A 12544-nucleotide genomic window follows, 5' to 3' on the forward strand; every position below is an offset into this window, starting at 1 on the left:
ATTGCGCAAAACTATGACAGGAACAACTTCCAATTAAAAGCACTAAATGAATACAGAACCACCATCCACCAGTAGCAGCCTGGACTTGCCACAAATATACACATTAGCACTCAATCATGCCATCAAATCTTACCTTTATGCATTTCCACATACAGTAGTGTCAGCATTTGGGAGCAAATACGTGGTGAAAGGAAAAGTCAAAATACAGTATAGTAGTCTATCTGTGCAGCGTGAGAGAACGTAGAAGGTGCGTTCCAGGACCGTCAAACAGTGGGACAAATGTCCGCTTGGATTAAATATTCAAAAACTGTGGGATTTCTAACTGTATTATTTTTTATAATCATTTCTATGCATTTCTATGCCATTGTTTTATTAAAAAATAATGGCCCATATTTCTAAAATTGATATCCCTTTACATCAAATTTGATGTAGCTAACGCTGTAGTTGCGTATCAAATTGTTTACCTCAAAGAGATTTACATCCCTACTTATTATAGATAAAAACTTATTTTTATCTGCGATTAAACGCGATTAATTATGAGTTAACTGTGGACAAAATGTGATTAATCGTGATGAAATATTTTAATTTGGATTGACAGCCCTAAAAAAATAGTGTCAATAATGTTTAATAAATACATATTAGTTAAGAGAAGCTAAAGAAGCAAGGTCAAGCATGCTAAGCTAACAGAACTCCCTTTTATTGGCTAATGCTAAACATTGTCTTTTTCATTGATATTAAAACAGATGTTATAATGTAATTTTATTTGAAAATAACCATCACCTAACCATTGTAGGCTGTGACAAACTTTGTCCCAGCGCCTCATGGAGCTCGAAATAGTGAGGTTAGCATCCATGTGACCGCGTAGGCCAGGTGAGATTCTTCCAATGACAAGTCAGAGTAGCATCATCTTATTTTTACTTCACAACGGCAGCCGAACACGACCAAGCACATTTTTGCTAATATGAGGACGCTGCCGCTTACAAACAACACTGACTGTGGCCTTTAAAAAAAGAAGGAGAAGAAGAGGAGAGGGAGAGAGGAGACAGGAAATAATAAACTCTCCCAGCTGCTAACCAACGCCCCCATCTCTGCCCGGGGTGAAAGGTCATGTAAGAGTAGGGAGAGGGCAACCCAGCGGGTGCCTGCGGGTCCTCCAGCAGCCCTCGGAGGTCACGTTAATGCACTCATATTCATGCATTCCCCAGCAAACAGGTGTAAAAGTGCTTCGAGAAACAATGCAAGGCCGTCTCGCTAGTTTGGATTTCAGCGTGCTACTGTGTAATCTCACTTCAAGTGCACTCTGCGGCGTTTCACATCAAACCCGCAAGCTGTGACAGGCCCCGCCATGCCCGTGCCGCTGGAATCAGCATATAGAATTACAATAATAGACACCAGCTTATAAAGCACGCAGCCTGCGGCGGCGTTGATGTCGAACAAGGAAACGCCATCCTTCTATACACCGTCCCGTTACCGTTGTGGCGACCGGGCGCCCTTGTGTAAACACAGGCACACAGCTGCCTATCACGGCCGTTCATCTGGCGCGGCGAGGAAACACACAAGGGCATCCATCTTCTTTGTTATCTGTTTGCCTTTACTCTGACATCCGCCACCATGGAGACGCACAGCGCTGGGGTATCTGGTGTCGCCCCCAAAATCCCATTTGCAACTAATGCTGGCGGCACCGCTAAAAAAACCTGCTAAAGGCTAAAAAAAAACAAAAAAACAACAACATTGAAATAAACAAGCACGTAAAATAAAAATAAATCAAATCAAATAAATCAAATGTAAAATAAGCACCGTCCACAACTCTGACCGGTACAGTTAGCAACAATGCTAACGCTAACACAACACATTTGTATGATTTGTATGCTGCACACAACTGAAACAAAAACAACCAATGCTAACACTAACACAACACAACTGGTGTGCAGGCTGGTCCGCTTGCATTACAAAAAAAAAAGCAGGTGAATTTGTGTCGGAATGGCAACAAAAGACACAAATTTTCTTCTCCTTACAAGCTATTGTATAAACAAAAGCCATGATGCTGTAAGCACTGTTAACAGCTCTAAACAGTGACTGCTAGCACCAACGCTAGTGGCAAACACAGTTTGCGGGGTGTCTGGACTAATCCACCAGTATTATAGAAGGAAAAACAGGGGATTTGTGCTCATAATGGCGACAAAAGACAAGTTATCAAACGCTAATGTGCAATACAAAGCCATAATTGCAAGCTAAACTCAATCCACGCAACTTTAAACAGCATTGTTAGCACCTAGCCTTATGGCAACCATAACTAGGTCTCCGAGCTAATATTATAAAGTGTTACAGGTGGAGCCTCTAAGAAGAATTGCATTGTGGGAAGTTGAGTGTCTATCTCTTCCCTCTCTCTCATCTGTCTGCTCCGCCCATTGTTTTCTGCATCCTGATTGGCTTTAGACCGTTGTCAATCAATCTCCTTTGTGCCGTCCTGCTATGTCTCATGTCTCATCGCTAGCTAGCTTGCTTGCGAGCTTGTACATGAATCTTCGGTTCGTCTGCAGCAGTACCTTTTAAGAAGGATACAAAAAGGCTACAGTACCGAGGAACAGTGCCGAGACAAAAAGGCACGGTCACAGGTGTGAAATATGCGTGAGTGACTTAATAAGGTTGATCATTGAAATTCAAAAGAAGGTTTGAACTTTTATGAGTGTTTAAACAAGAGAAAAATGTGAGAAATGTTATTGCCTGTCTGAGAAAAGTGTATAAAGTCTATAGTGAAGGATTGTACCGCGTTAAAACATATAATAATTGTTGAAAAAAAAAAAAAAGAAGTTGGCTACTTTGCGAATTTCACTTATTGTGGGCTATTTTGGGAACCTATCCCCCGCGATAAACGAGGGAACACTGTTTTACAACCTAAAGTACAATACCCCAAGACATAATTGGACGTAAAATCAACACACACAACTTTAAATAGTACTGTTAGCAAATAGCGGTACGGCTAACACATGCAGAGGTATCTGAGCTAATCCTTCAATATTAAAGCTCAATTAACAGGTGTCTGTGTCCACATTGGCAACAAGTTATTGCAAGCTAATGTGCAATACCAAGGCGTAATTGTAAGCTAAAATCAATGCACACAGATTTAACTAGCGCTGTTAGTTCCGATCCTTATGGCCAACACAGACAAAGGTGTCCAAGCTAATCATGTATCGTATAATAATGGCGACAAAAGACAGGTTATTACAAATTAATGTGCAATACATAGCCAAAATTGTACGTAAAATCAACACACACAAATTTAAATAGTACTGTTAGCAACTAACCTTTGAGCTAACACAACTAAAGGTGTCCAAGCTAATCATCTGTGTCTGTGTCAGAGGTATCTGAGCTAATCCTTCAATATTAAAGCTCAATTAACAGGTGTCTGTGTCCACATTGGCAGCAAGTCATTGCAAGCTAGTGTGCTAAACCAAGACATAATTGTAAGCTAAAATCAACGCACACAACTTTAAATAGCAATGTTAGCGCCTTGCCTTATAGCGAACACAAACAGAGGTGTCCGAGCTAATCATCTGTGTCAGAATGGCAACAAAAGACAAGTCATTGCAAGCTAAAGTGCTAAACCATGGCATAATTGTAAGCTAAAACCAACGCACACAACTTTAAATAGCACTGTTAGCAACTACAGGTGTCTGAGCTAATCCTCCAATGTTATAGCGCGCTAAACAGTCAATCACGGTTCTTAACGGCGACAAAAGACAAGTTATTACAAGATCATGTACAATACCAAGGGATAATTGTAACCTTTTGGACACTGAAACCTACAAACAAAAGCCACATTTTTAAGATACAAGCGCTGCCGAGTAACGTCAGCACCAGCGCTAGCTAACACAACCCAAGATTAGTCTACCTGCACTGGCCACAGTGTGAGAAAGAGGTGGCAGAGTAAAGCAGAAATCAGGAACACAGGTTGGGAGAAACTAGAATTAGTTCATGTTGACAAGATGTCATTGACGGGACTGTTTGGCGCCACACCAATCAAGGTTCATCATTAGCGTGGCTAAAAGGGAAAGTGGAATTAGCTCTTCGTTCCTCCTCCAAACCTCCTGGCTGCTTTGCAAAGTCTGCATTTCCACCTCCTTTTGCGGTTGTCTGTGTTTATGTGTCGTACAAGCGTTGCACGGGTCAAGCGGCTAAACGTGAGCAGAATGCTGCTACGCATGCACATAGGCTTACTGAAATAAATGAGGTGGGTGTCAGGGAGTTCATGTGGAAAGATTTTTCTTTTTTTTTTTTAGGGAGGAGGAATGGAAGGGGTTGACTGAGCAATGTATGTTTAAGAAATGTTTGACTGGCACCTGGCTTAGCAGTCAAGGCAGGCAACATCCCTCACATACTAAATCTATCAAAACATCTATCTTCAATGTTGGCATCACGGAATAAATCGCAGCACAGAGGCAGCGTCATTCATCCAAAGCGGGACTGGCAAGAATAGAAGCATCCATCCCCCCCCTTCGTGCAGGACAAGAGGGATGTGAGGTCTTGACACAGGAGAAAATAAACACACTGACAGGTTGCCCCGGGGGGGGGGGGGGGTTCAAATCTGGGAGGTTTCGAGCACCTGCAGGAACTACTTAAAGCCCCATCAGCCCCCATGCGGGCCAGACCCTTATCCCCGGCGTATTGGTTAAACAGGGACAATAAAAGCGACGCGGCGGAGCATCAAAAGACCCAGAGGGCAGAGGCAGAACAGGTCGCAACTGGCGCTCCTGACTCGGCTTCAGAAGGCTGCACAGCTGAGTGAAAGCAATGACAAACAACGGCAGGCAACGGGAACCCGATCAAATCTCCTTCCCGGAATGGCATCGATCTGGAAATATTTGTACGACACTGAATCAAACCCGAGGAGACGACGGTTTGAAGAATAAGGGAATGCAGAAGGAGGTCACTTGCGGTACGATGGTCTGATCTGACCTGCCAGCAGAACACATGCTATACCCCAAACCTGCCTGCACTCGCCCCTCAGCTCCCTGACAAGAGGATCCGAGCAGGGAGCACACATTCCTCAGCTCAACACAGAGACTAACCCGCTGGAAAGGACAGATGTGCACACTCCGTGATGGGAGATAAACGCAAAACAAGAAGACGAGAAGCGGAGAAGGGGGTAAAGGAAAAGATGAGGGTACAAAGAGGTGAAAAGTTGCCAAGCCCTGTCTCATTCTACCCCCCCCTCTCAGACAGAGATAATGGCTGAGCTCGCATCAACGTCTGCCAAAAAACTGACTGATGATTCAGTCCAACTACTGTACTTTCAGCTTGGTCTCTCCTGAGAGAAGAGACTCCAGGAGTCCATTATTGGTCTGGATGAACCCACCAAGGCAGCCTGGGGCCACAGAGGAAACTCATGAGTGAAAGCACCAAGCGAACAGTCTGCTTCCCTGGCAATGTGGGACATACAGCACGAAAAAAGACAGAAGAGGCGTGATTTGGAATGAGTGAAGAGAATTATGCGCTGGAGAAGAGACCTTTCTCCAAGAGGGGAAAGTCATTGAAAGTGTGCGAGTGCGTAGGCGGAGAAATAGGACACATCCTCATGCAAAGTCCCGCAAAAGGACAGAGCGTCAACAGTCGAGGCGGCGTAGGGTGACAGCAAGGCCAAGCGGGTCTCAGAGCCTAAAGACACCGCGGCCGTGACGGCATGGCTGCACTGTGGGATCAGGAATGAAAGGGGAGGCCCCGGGGGATCAGACAGTCACATCCCACAAAGCCCTGTTTACCAAGGACACACATTCCCCCCCTTCCGTTCACCTCCTATCCCGCCCGACTCACCAAAGCCCGACCCTCCCAAAGTGCGAGGGTTGGAGACTTAGGAGACAACGCTAAGTCCGCCCTGAGGCTTTTTGGCCGAGGCTGCAAACAGAGAGAGAAGCGAAGGAAGGGGAAGAGCCTGGTGAGAGAGAGAGGCTGAATAGTACAGCATGCAAGGCCCGTCTTAATTGGAGATTGTTCTGCAATGTCTTGTTTCTCCTGGGAATCTGTGAGGGGGAGGGCCAGGGGCTGGTGGGAGGTACGCTTGTTTCCCAAGGTCCTCGAAGAGCCGGATTAGCCGACAGTGACAAAACTCAATAAGGGCCTCGGACACGGGAAACAGATCCCAGGGTATCGCCACCATACAAGGCCACCTCCAGACCATTTGCAAAGTAACTAACAACCCGGGGCCTTTGTGGGAGCGCTCGGGGTCCTTCCAGCTGACTTCACAGGCCTTTCAGTCCTCAGCGGGATGCCTACTCGGACCAAAAGGTAATTCCGATGGAAAGGAGGAATGCCCGAGGGGGCCCTCTTACCCGCGGGGAGTGTTATAATACTCCAACATGTGCCAAGAGTCTGATTCACTGCGCCAGGTGAGACATTCCTCAAAGTCAGCCTTGACTCCAGAAATGATGGGAAAAGGCGTTGATGCAAGGGGAGGATCAAGTTTGCCAAAAGGTCCACCTTCGCCGGGGGGAGTCAGGATCTGTTGTGCGGGGCATGCAGTGATCTGATCCAGCTGCCCCTGACCGGGCTGAATCCCCTCCCTCCTGGATTCCATCACTGCACATGTCTCCACAGCAACAAGCGGCGGACAACAGCTTCTGGTCAGTCTCCTCCTGATAGAGGCATGGCGGCTGCCCAAAATGTTTCAAAACAAATATTATTCATGTAAAAAGCAGAGAGAAAACAGGCTTTGTGTCACTGAAAGGCATGAGGGAGAAACTCATGCAAATGATAAATGGACTGAAGTGGATTAAGGGAAGGTTCGGGGTGAGGATTTACAGGATGGAGAACCTGGTCTGCAAACGCTCCAGTCAGCCGCCAGAACAAAAACAAACATTTGTAAAGAGGCTAAATATAATTAGTCTTCTTCACCCAAGCACAAACCTCTTGGAAAACTCAAACAAACTCAGCCGCCGGGAGCTGCAAATAAGAGTGCGCAAAATCTTTATATAGTTTGTCGAAATGTTTACTCCGCGAGCTGTTTGTTGCGCACCAATCAGAAGATCACAAAACAAACTTGTTGGAGTCAATAAACAGATGCATCATGAGAGTCTTAGCTTCTGGCTGTCGTACAAGAAGTCTAAAGAGTTCAACATGCTTCGTGCTGCAGTGTCGGAGAATCCGGCACAAGAGTCCATGCGACGGGAGCCAAGAAAAACACAACTTCATGTCAACAGCGAAACATAACAATAATAGAGAACGCATGGCCTCTTGTAGCTGGTGCCATCTTTTGCTACTGTGGAAGAGTCGCATGAGGACTGTGATTGGTTAGTGCAACAGTAGGCAGACATTCCCACAACGGTGCCAACGGACCCTTGCTCCGTCAGGCTTATTAGTCCCGATGGGGCCACAGCTCATCCAGAAGCCCAGAGGCTGCAGCAGCAACGCCGACCAGCACTCTGAAGGGAGGTTTTTGTCCCAGATCAAACCGGTCGCCTGCTCGTCAGCCAGGAGGCGAGAGCGGCGGCCGCTGGTTTTCCGCCTTAATATAGTCCTGCTGGCCCTCGCCTCCTTCGCAGCAGCGCACACATTCTGGGCCGCAGAAAACCAAAGTCAGATGTGACTTGTTGGCTTCGGCATTTGAAATAGAAAGCTGCGGTCTCTCAAAAAGAAAAAAGTGAGCTCTCCAGGGGCCCCCGTCGGGCCGAGGAACAAAGTGGGGCATATTTAGTTAGGTCACGTCACAAACAGGGAGATGCTGAGGATGCTTAAAAAAATCCCCGCCACCCCCCGCCCGTATCTCCAGAACTACAACGTCAAAGAACATGAGACACAATGGCCGAGCATTTACGTGATGATAATGACAAGGTAGTTTTGTCCGGAGGCGAGTTTTGCATCAAAGGATGTTTGGTCCATGTGGCGCTGTGCAACACGTGAAACGCACATACGGCGTATTACAGCGACGTGAGCCAAAAGGCGCTCCCTCAGATGGTTCCAAGTGCATAATAAAGAGTATTTATAGACACTTCAAATAGCATGGCTTAAGGAGGCGGCTTCACACAGCTCAGACTCCCTTGCAGCCAATCTGCGTCTTTTAAGATGACCCGACTTGACGTATTTTCATGGTTTACATCCCCTTATCATACTCTGTGTATATTTAGATGAGGTTTGTATTTTCACGACACCAACAACCAACCTCAGAGGAGAAGCAGACCTCCGAGTTAGGCTCGAGTCCAGCTGGTACCGCCTCGCCCTGCTGCAGCCTTCCAGCGGCTGTCTGGAACATCTGTTTCTGCTGCTTGTTTGTCTTCACAATCACCCGCCCATGTTCCTGCTTTCATTTCTGCAATCTCTCGAAAGTCATTATCCCCTTTCAGGTCCTTCCAGGGTCCCGGGTTGGAGAAACCTGACCCGAGCGCCTGCTGAAAGCTGGCGTCGAGCTTCCGTGCCTTCAGGACCGCCTGTGGCACCTCCTGGAGTAACAATACTTGCATAGCATAGCCTAGTATGCTATATAGCATAGGACAGGCGGATCATCTGTCAGGAGTCGGGGGACCCTGAGGAGCACGGTTAAAAATAAGACATCCTGTTAATGACAGCACTGCATAAACAGGGCAGACACCTTCAGCTACTGAATGATTGCTCAATTCCACAAGGAAGAACTCGGGAATAGCAACCTAAAACCACCCCAACAACAAGGTTCCGTTATGGGAACTTCATGGACCAGAGAAGGCGCGGCTAAAAGTAGTATTTTGCTGACAAAACGAACTGCGGTCCAATCAGAAAAGAAAGGAAGACAACAGACTTAGGAGTGATTGAAAGTAGATTTTGAGCTTCGTGTTGCCGATATTACGACGCCCTCATGAATGGAGTGAGGTTCCCCAGGCTGGCAAAGTTAGCACGTTACTGTAGGAGTAATTCCCGCAAGTTCTGTGCAATGGTAGCGGTTTTAGCAGCTGGACTGCTTCCACATGGTGACATGCTCATTATTTTGTTGAAGAAATTTAGCTCGGCGCCTCCACCTGCACTGCTGGTCTCATTTTTGTTTAGCTTAAGGATTAATTGGTGAATAATATATTGGTATGTTGTATAATTTATGTTCTCTATAAAGTATTTTACACAGGAGGCCAGTAGGTGGAAGGAGTTCTTCCTTTTTTGGTGCTTTCAGATGAGGGCTTGTGTCCTCGAGGACTCAAACTTGGGTCGCCCCATGTCCTTCCCATCCGCCCTCAGCCCTCCTGGCTGCTGGGTGTTGTCAATCAGCACCCGGAGGCTCCTTGATCATGGCGGCCCTTTGGCACACTGCCCGCTACTCCTCCGTGTCCGCCTAGTGGGGCTGCGGCTGAGGGTCTGTCCTTGACAAGGGGTGGGGGTTGAACTTACATTTGAATCATTTAGAATTTGGATTTAGAGGTCGAGTCGTTCCAAATGTCAAAATATTTTGACAGTGATCGTCTCTCGTCTTTTTATGACTCTCGAGCAGAGGTCAGCACAGTGGAGCAGAAATATGGCAGAACGAGCTCAAATAAACACGCTGGCCGCACTGTGATGTAGGCCACTTGTGCTCTCTTCAGGGGCCGCAAACCGTCTGGCCTAAAGTCGGCAAGCATGACGCATAATTAGCTAGCACAGCAGCCAAACTTGCTAGCATGATCAACAGGCTGACATGACTCGCGAGTAACACAATAAGCTCACATGATGCAAGGCAACAAAACAAGCTAGCATGATTAGTAGCAACACTGAATAGCATGCCATGTCATTAGCTGCTGACTAACAATGTTAGTAGGCAGCAATAGGCAACAGAAAAAGCTAGCATGATGTTTTAATGTTTCATTTAACTCTGTTTGTAGACAATCTCCTCATCCCACCCATCATATCCAAGTCACTTTGTCTTCCTTACTCGCACGTGATGCAACTTCCTGACGCGTACCTGTTCTGGCCGTTGTTGCTATGGAAACCAGCAAGATGCCTCATCATCCATTAGCCTCTGGAACTTGAAAAGGTTCTTGTGTGGTTCTAAGCGGAGGAGGGCTGACTGGTACCATTACACGCTCCCATTCAAATTGCCCACTTAACATAGCTACGCCACAGCAACATGTGTTTGTCATTAGCGGGCACGCTAATAGCCAAAAGTTGATGGGAGCGCCCTTAATGGCATCGTTGTGCTTTGTTCCAGGCCCGTCCGATAAGAGCCGGGCCGCTAATGGCTTATTAATTTCCCTGCAAGAGGCAAGGAAACAAAGACGGTCGATCCCACATAGCATCAGTGTGAGAAAAATACTGTGTTGAGTGAGTTTTGTTGGACAAAATACTCTATTTTATGGTTTAAAACCTGACAGATTAATTAGAGTTTGACTGTTTACCCATAAACATCAGATTTAAGCTGAAGTCGGTCATAATTCCAAAGAAACTTTATACCAAAATAAACGTTTGAGGTCATTCCTAGACAATGACAACGGTGAGAAAACACTCCGAATGAGGATTTTAAAGTGAGTCCGCATCACAAAGACCAACATGTCCACAAGCCGGATGATATCAGGGATCCCTGAAAGGGTTTGAAAGCCGTCGGAAGTGTCTCCTTGTCACCCATTGACGCCACAATGCTCGGCCAGCGTTTGAACTGGGAGGCGTTTTTATCTGCGAGCAGCCATGTGTGTCGCACTCGCTCGGTGTCAGGCGCTCCGCTCCGATTCCACTCTTTGTTCTCCACCGCTTTTGGAGTGTTCACTTTGCCTGGAGCTGACAAAACATGGACCACGATGCGACAATTAATCAATTAGCCTGACAGAATGCTACACTAAGTCACCAATGATCTGAACATGACATGTTAATCAGGTCCAGGAGTCACAGTACTACATTGAATACTTAAAATGTAAACGCTTAAAGAAAAGAAATAACTGTGCTGTTTCCTGTCAAAAGTTTCTAGTTTTGGCCTTTGGCGCAGATGACATCACACGCTTGACGTCAAACAATAAAAGTTCTCTGACTTGAGAGAGAAACACAACTTCATGTTTCTACTCCAAGGTTAATGTAGCGGAAATACGGCTCCCAAAAGTGCAAGTGCGACGTTCTTTGCTACAAATTGATGATTCACCAAAACAAAAAAACTGCACTTCATGTTTGGACTTTGTGAAAAGAAAATGACCCTGCAGCACGTTAACTGAGGATATTGCGGAGACATAATGGACATGATGAGGAGTTGATGCTTTGCAGATACTAAATACTTTCTTCTGCATGTCACCTGGTGCTGCCTCACAAGTAAACATGGAAGATATATGTTGAGCAAAAGCCTTTTTTTTGTTGCAACAACTAAAACATGAATCAATATTGTGATTTGTTGGAAGAGGATCATTTTGCTTATAATTCAAGTGTCCACTTCATTCCTTTCAATACAGGAGCCACTTTTCCTCCTTTCCTCGAAGGTTAAATACAGAAAAATAAAGATTAAACAAGTAAAACTAACCCTTGATGATTCTAAAAAAAAAAACAAACAAGATAGCAACCACACGCAGCGTCAACCCCGGTCCCTCTACGGATCTTCCCCGAGTCTCGAGTAAACCTTCCTCGACTACTGAGCTACCATTCTCTGGTGGCTAGCAAGCCTCCCTGGATCTCTCTCTGAACTCCTTCCGGGCTTCAGTAAGCATTCCTCGGCCACTTAGCGAGCCTCCACACGGACCCGCTACTAACTTTCCCCAGCTATCAGTGAACCTTTTCTGGCCAGTCTGGTTCGAAGGCGAGCCTTCTTCCGAACTTCCCCCGGCCGCTCACCGAACGCTCCAACCGGGCAGCCACTCCAGCCCGCCCCCGGAGAGACTGACTCCCAGAGCTCCCCCCCACCGATGTCCTTACCTCTGTTCCAGGAGAGCTGGTTGCAGGGGACTGAGTCAGCAGCCAAACGCATTCTCCCGGTGAAAAATCCGAGCGGGGCCCTCCATTCCACGAAGGCGACACGGAGACCACCGCACCAGAAGCCTGGAGCCTCTTCGCCTCCCCGCGGAAGAGTCGCAGGCTTCGGGGCCAAAGTGCGACAATTTCCGTGCGGTCAGTTACGAGCCAGAGGAGAACTGCCGCTGCTGCTGGTTGTGGTGGAGCACTTTACACAGGTGTGGAGGTTGTTTTTTTTAAAACTCCGGTGCTTTTGTAGCTTTTCGAAACCAAAATCCCATTGAGTTGCCCACACAACACGCTGTCAGGAGCCGCGGAGTGAAGGTGGTCTTCGGCTGCAACACTCGCACCTCTGGAGCCTAGGTCGGCGTGCTCCGTGGATCATGGCAGCGGCGTCCAGGCTGGAATGTCCCAGCCCCGCATGGTGCTCCCACTGGAGGGAGGAGGGAGGAAGCGGGTGGGGGGGGGCAGGGGCTTGGAAGAGAGAGAGAGAGACAAGAGGGGGGGGTCATCCCTTCATAGTATGTGTGCATTAACACTTTTTATACAAAACAGAAACACAACATTGCGCTTTCATTGAAGGCTGCGACGTCACAAACTTAGTTTTGCCTTTTCTCGCATACTGAAAAATGTAAGAATGGACCGACACTTTGATATTTATATTTTGTAAAGCAACCCATGTAGATATGCTAAGAAGTTA

General features: G+C 46.8%; 1 protein-coding gene across 1 annotated transcript in view; it reads right to left on the minus strand.

Moving 5' to 3' along the window:
- The window catches only part of cdon (cell adhesion associated, oncogene regulated), a 35555-nt gene extending 23322 nt beyond the window's left edge, over window positions 1–12233 (minus strand). Inside the window, exon 1 of the mRNA XM_054795269.1 lies at window positions 11809–12233. The gene's annotated coding sequence lies outside the window, so the exon portion shown is untranslated. The remainder of the gene's footprint in view (window positions 1–11808) is intronic.
- Between the last annotated feature and the right edge of the window lie 311 nt (window positions 12234–12544).

This window comes from Dunckerocampus dactyliophorus, chromosome 12 (assembly GCF_027744805.1).
Source record: "Dunckerocampus dactyliophorus isolate RoL2022-P2 chromosome 12, RoL_Ddac_1.1, whole genome shotgun sequence".
Classification (NCBI taxonomy): domain Eukaryota; kingdom Metazoa; phylum Chordata; class Actinopteri; order Syngnathiformes; family Syngnathidae; genus Dunckerocampus; species Dunckerocampus dactyliophorus.